We start from the raw sequence: 7,237 nt of genomic DNA, 5'->3' as shown, positions 1-7,237 counted from the left end.
TCCCTTTTCATGCCTGAATTACATAACATACCATATGAATATACCATATTTTGTCTGTTCATCTGTTGATGGGCATTGGGTTATTTCCACTTTTTGTTTATTACAAATAATGTTTCTATGAATATTCATATGCAAGTTATTATATGAATTATGTTTTCATTTCTCTTGAGTATATATCAAGAGTGGAATTTCTGGGTCAGATAATAACTCTATGTTTAACCTTCTGAGGAAATGCTAAACTCTTTTCCAAAGTAGTGGTACCATTTTACATTCCCACAAACAGTATATGAAGGTTCCAATCTCTCTACATTGTCTCCAACACTTATTATCTCTTTTTTATTTTAGCCATCCTAGTGGGTATAAGGTGGTATTTCAGCGTGGTTTTGTTTTGCACTTCCCTGAGGCCTAGGGAATACATCATCTTTTGATAAAAATTAGAGGAGATGAGCTTTTTCTATATAATTAACCATTTCTTTGTTTCAGAGGATGTTTCTTTCAGATAGACTTCTTTTCATTGGAACAATTTTTCATAATTCCCAATTTACTTAAAACTTAGGGCAATCCACTCATCACCATTTTTATCTAGGTGTTTCACATACATATGCCCACTGATGGGCATACATATTTATACTCTCACAACCCCTATTGCAGTAGTTCTTTATCCCATGTAGGTATTTTTTAAATGCTTAATTAATAATAAAGTAATAATAGTTCAAAGAAAAGCTGTTCTCATGAGAATAGCAAGCAGCGGTTCTCAGAGGCTGAACCTTCTCAGAATGGCTAGATTTTTGTCATTTAATCTTTGCCTACCCATTTACAATATATATCGCACTGTGAATAACAAAAGCAACACCCTTCCCTAAATTCCCAAAATATGTAAATCAGAAGTTGTAGTTCACGAGAGAAAACGTGGGTTCTGAGGGAATGGAGAAAGTACATGGACCACTATCTCTAAGAAACAAAGTTCTCTAAGGAGCCAAACAATAGCCCCTGTAACAACTGGCCCAACATGGCCAGGAGTTGGTTAATGATTGACAGCTCCTTTAAGTTTTGTCTCCATCTCCAACTTAAGGCCAGCCAGAGATATCCCTAAGCAATCATATAGGATGCCCCCCTTCTAGTTAGTCTTCCTAACCCTCCTATCACTTCCCCATGCTAACAGCCTCCAATCAAGGCATACCTGAAGCCTTCCCTTTTCCACTATAAAGGTTTATCACTCCTCTGTCTACCTTTGAATCTCTGCCAAAACACAAGTCATGGTGGCTGACTGCCTTGCTACAGTAAGCTCTGAATGTGTACCCCTTGCCTGTTCTCATTTGGTTCATCTTCTTTTATTTCCACATAGGCTATTTGGATTTAATATTCTAGCCCAATTTAGAATCGGCTTAACTATTTTCTGGATCCGACAGAAGAAAGTAGGACTCCTGTGACATTGACCTTACTCTGAATCAGTCCTATGGAGTGGAAAGAGCATGAGGTTTGGAGTTGAGAGACAATGATTGTAGTTCAAGTCTGCTGCTAATAGCTGTGTGACTCTGGTTCTGCCACTGGACCTCAGTTTCCCTACCTATAAAGGGGAACGGCTGGGGTGGGAGGAGAGGAGTGTACTGTATATCTAAAATAGCTTCCGTTTCTCAATCACAGGATATTAGAATTGGTTTATAATATTCTGTGATTAATTGCCTCCCCCAATCTTCTAACTTCATTCTCATCTAATTAGAGCAAATTTCCTACACATGGAAGCACGGTGTTCCTTTACACCAAGTGTTTCACACTATAGTCTTCAAACCAACTTCATCAGACACCTGGGAGTATTTGTTAAAAACCACAGTTTCCTGGTCCCTACCTGACTTAATGAATCTGGATCCCTGGTAAAGGGCCCCAGAATCAACACTTCTAACAAGGTGATTTGTATACTATTAATAATTAATATTTATTACTATGTTCCTGGATTGTTTCAAATGCTTTATACTCACTAATTCCTGTAAGCCTCACAGCAACTCTAAATGGTCAAGTTGGGGAGCTTCAAGATGGTGGAAGAGTAAGACGTGATCACCTTCCTCCCAACAAATATATCAGAAATACATCTACATGTGGAATAACTCCTACAGAACACCTACTGAACGCTGGCAGAAGACCTCAGACCTCCCAAAAGGCAAGAAAATACCCATGTACCAGGGTAGGGCAAAAGAAAAAAGAAAAAACAGAGACAAAAGAATGGGGACGGGACCTGCACCAGAGGGAGGGAGCTGTGAAGGAGGAAAAGTTTCCACACACTAGAAGCTCCTTCGCGGGCGGAGACTGCGGCTGGCAGAGGGGGGAAGCTTCGGAGCCACGGAGGAGAGCGCAGCCACAGGGGTGTGGAGGGCAAAGCGGAGAGACTCCCACACAGAGCATCAGGGCCGACAGGCACTCACCAGGCCGAGAGGCTTGTCTGCTCACCTGCCGGGGCCGGCGGGGCTGGGAGCTGAGGCTCGGGCTTCGGTCGGAGCTCACGGAGAGGACTGGGGTTGGCGGCGTGAACACAGCCTGAAAGGGGCTACTGCACCACAGCTAGCCGGGAGGGAGTCCGGGGAAAAGTCTGGAGCTGCCGAAGAGGCAAGAGACTTTTTCTTCCCTCTTTGTTTCCTGGTGCGCGAGGAGAGGGGATTAAGACCGCCGCTTAAAGGAGCTCCACAGACGGGCGCGAACCGCGGCTATCAGCAGGGACCCCGGAGACGGGCATGAGACGCTAAGGCCGCTGCTGCCACCACCAAGAAGCCTGTGTGCAAGCACAGGTCACTATCCACACCCACTCCCAGGAGCCTGTGCAGCCCGCCACTGCCAGGGTCCCGGGATCCAGGGACCACTTACCCGGGAGAACGCACTGCGCGCCTCAGGCTGGTGCAACGTCACGCCGGCCCCGCCCTCCGTGCCCCTCCCCCCCCCCACCCCCACCCGGCCTGAGTGAGCCAGAGCTGCCGAATCAGCTGCTCCCTTAACCCAGTCCTGTCTGAGCGAAGAACAGACGCCCTCCGGCGACCTACACGCAGAGGCGGGGCCAAATCCAAAGCTGAGCCCCCGGGAGCTGTGTGAACAAAGAAGAGAAAGGGAAATCTCTCCCAGCAGCCTCAGGAGCAGCGGATTAAATCTCCACAATCACCTTGATGTACCTGCATCTAGTGGAATACCTGAATCATCCCAAATAGAGGAGGCGGACTTTGGAAGCAACGATATATATTTTTTTTTCCTTTTTCTCTTTTGTGAGTGTGCATGTGTATGCTTCTGTGTGTGATTTTTTCTGTATAGCTTTGCTTTTGCCACTTGTCCTAGGGGTCTGTCTGTCCTTCTTTTTTTGTATAGTTTTTAGCACTTGTTATCATTGGTGGATTTGCTTTTTGGTTTGGTTGCTCGCTCTTTTTTTTTTTTTCCGTTACGCAGGCCTCTCACTGTTGTGGACTCTCCTGTTGCGGAGCACAGGCTCCGGACGCGCAGGCTCAGCGGCCATGGCTCACGGGCCCAGCCGGTCCGCAGCATGTGGGATCTTCCCGGACCGGGACACGAACCCATGTCCCCTGCATTGGCAGGTGGAGTCTCAACCACTGTGCCACCAGGGAAGCCCTGGTTGCTCTCTTCTTTCTTTCTTTCTTTTTTTTTATTATTACTTTTTAAACTTTTTCCTTTCAATAATTACTTTTAATTTTAATAACTTTATTTTATTTTTTCTTTCTTTCTTTCTTTTTTTCTCCCTTTTATTCTAAGCCATGTGGATGACAGGTCTTGCTGCTCTGACCGGGCGTCAGGCCTGTGCCTCTGAGGTGGGAGAGCTGAGTTCAGGACATTGGTCCACCAGAGAACTTCCAGATCCACGTAATATCAAATGGCGAAAATCTCTCAGAGATCTCCATCTCAGTGCCAAAACGCAGCTCCACTCAACGACCAGCAAGCTACAGTGATGGACACCGTATGCCAAACAACTAGCAACACAGGAACACAACCCCACACATTAGCAGAGAGACTGCCTAAAATCATAATAAGGTCACAGACACCCCAAAACACACCACCAGATGCGGATGTGCCCACCAGAAAGACAAGATCCATCCTCATCCACCAGAATACAGGCACAAGTCTCCTCCACCAGGGAGCCTACACAACCCATTGAACCAATCTTATGCACTGGAGGCAGACACCAAAAACAATGGGAACTATGAACCTGCAGCCTGCAAAACGGAGACCCCAAAACACAGTAAGTTAAGCAAAATGAGAAGACAGAGAAACACACAACAGATTGAAAGAGCAAGGTAAAAACCCACCAGACCTAACGAAGAGGAAATAGGCAGTCTACCTGAAAAAAATACAGAATAATGATAGTAAAGATGATCCCAAATCTTGGAAATAGAATGGAGAAAATACAAAAAAACATTTAACAAGGACCTAGAAGAACTAAAGAACAAAAAAACAATGATGAACAACACAATAAGTGAAATTAAAAATTCTCTAGAAGGAATCAATAGCAGAATAACTGAGGTGGAAGAACGTAAGTAACCTGGAAGATAAAATAGTGGAAAGAACTCCTGCAGGGCAGAATAAACAAAAAAGAATGAAAAGATTTTAGGACAGTCTCAGAGACCTCTGGGACAACATTGAACACACCAACATTTGAATTATAGGGGTCCCAGAAGAAGAAGAGAGAAAGAAAGGGACTAAGAAAATATTTGAAGGGATTATAGTTGAAAACTTCCCTAATATGGGAAAGGAAATAGTTAATCAAGTCCAGGAAGCACAGAGAGTTCCATACAGGATAAATCCAAGGAGAAACATGCCAAGACACATATTAACCAAACTATCACACATTAAACACAAAGAAAAGATATTAAAAGCAGCAAGGGAAAAACAACAAATAACACACAAGGGAATCCCCATAAGGTTAACAGCTGATCTTTCAGCAGAAACTCTGCAAGCCGGAAGGGAGTGGCAGGAAATATTTAAGTGATGAAAGGGAAAAACCTACAACCAAGATTATTCTACCCAGCAAGGATCTCATTCAGATTCAACAGAGAAATTAAAACCTTTACAGACAAGCAAAAGCTAAGAGAATTCAGCACCACCAAACCAGCTCTACAACCAGCTTTACAACAACTGCTAAAGGAACTTCTCTAGGCAGGAAACACAAGAGAAGGTAAAGACCTATAATGACAAACCCAAAACAATTAAGAAAATGGTAATAGGAACATACATATCGATAATTACCTTAAATGTTAATGGATTAACTGCCCCAACCAAAAGACATTGACTGAATGGATACAAAAACAAGACCCGTATATATGCTCTCTACAAGACACCCACTTCAGACCTAGGGACACATACAGACTGAAAATGAGGGGATAGAAAAAGATACTGCTTGAAAATGGAAATCAAAAAAAAGCTGGAGTAGCAATTCTCATATCAGACAAAATAGACTTTAAAAGAAAGAATATTACAAGAGACAAAGAAGGACACTACATAATGATCAAGGGATCAATCCAAGAAGAACATACTACAATTGTAAATATGTATACACCCAACACAGGAGCAACTCAATACATAAAGCAAATGCTAACAACCATAAAAGGGGAAATCAACAGTAACACAATCATAGTAGGGGACTTTAACACCCCACTTTGACCAATGGACAGATCATCCAAAATGAAAATTAATAAGGAAACACAAGCTTTAAATGATACCTTAAAGAAGATGGACTTCATTGATATTTATAGGACATTCCATCCAAAAACAACAGAATACACTGTCTTCTCAAGTGCTCATGGAACATTCTCCAGGATACATCATATCTTGGGTCACAAATCAAGCCTTGGTAAATTTAAGAAAATTGAAATCATATTAAGTATCTTTTCTGACCACAATGCTATGAGACTAGATATCAATTACAGGAAAAAATCTGTAAAAAATACAAACACATGGATGCTAAACAATAAACTACTTAATAACCAAGAGATCACTGAAGATATCAAAGAGGAAATCAAAAATTATGTAGAAACAAATGGCAATGAAAACACGACAACGCGAAATCTATGGGATGCAGCAAAAGCAGTTCTAACAGGGAAGTTTATAGCAATACAATCCTAACTCAAGAAACAAGAAACATCTCAAATAAACAACCTAACCTTACACCTAAAGCAATTAGAGAAAGAAGAACAAAAACACCGCAAAGTTAGCAGAAGGAAGGATTCATAAAGATCAGATCAGAAATGAATGAGAAAGAAATGAAGGAAACAATAGCAAAGATCAATAAAAGTAAAAACTGGTTCTTTGATAGGATAAACAAAACTGATAAACCATTAGCCAGACTCATCCAAAAAAAAAGGGAGAAGACTCAAATCAATACAATTAGAAACGAAAAAGGGGAAGTAACAACTAACACTGCAGAAATACAAAGGATCATGAGAGATTACTACAAGCAACTCTATGCCAATAAAATGGACAACCTGGAAGAAATGGACAAATTTTTAGTAGAGCACTACCTTTTGAGACTGAACTAAGAAGAAATAGAAAATATAAACAGACCATTCACAAGAACTGAAATAGAGTCTGTGAGTAAAAATCTTCCAACAAACAAAAGCCCAGGACCAGATGGCTTCACAGGTGAATTCTATCAAACCTTTAAATAAGAGTTAACACCTATCCTTCTCAAACTCTTCCAAAATATAGCAGAGGGAGGAACACTCCCAAACTCATTCTACGAGGCCACCATCACCCTGATACCAAAACCAGACAAGGATGTCACAAAAAAAGAAAACTACAGGCCAATATCACCGATGAACATAGATGCAAAAATCCTCAACAAAATACTAGTAAACAGAATCCAACAGCACATTAAAAGGATCATACACCATGATCAAGTGGGGTTTATCCCAGGAATGCAAGGATTCTTCAATATACACAAATCAATCAATGTGATGCACCATATTAACAAACTGAAGAATAAAAACCATCTGATCATCTCAATAGATGCAGAAAAAGCTTTTGACAAAATTCAACACCCATATATGATTAAAACTCTCCAGAAATTAGGCATAGAAGGAACTTATGTCCACATAATAAAAGCCATATATGAGAAACCCACAGTCAACATCGTCCTCAGTGGTGAAAAACTGACACCATTTCCACTAAGATCAGGAACAAGACAAGCTTGCCCACTCTAACCACTATTATTCAACATAGTTTTGGAAGTTTTAGCCACAGCAATCTGAGAAGAAAA

Source organism: Tursiops truncatus, chromosome 1, assembly GCF_011762595.2.
Source record: "Tursiops truncatus isolate mTurTru1 chromosome 1, mTurTru1.mat.Y, whole genome shotgun sequence".
NCBI lineage: Eukaryota > Metazoa > Chordata > Mammalia > Artiodactyla > Delphinidae > Tursiops > Tursiops truncatus.
The sequence above is the reverse complement of the archived record's forward strand: the minus strand, read 5'-3'. Positions refer to the sequence as shown.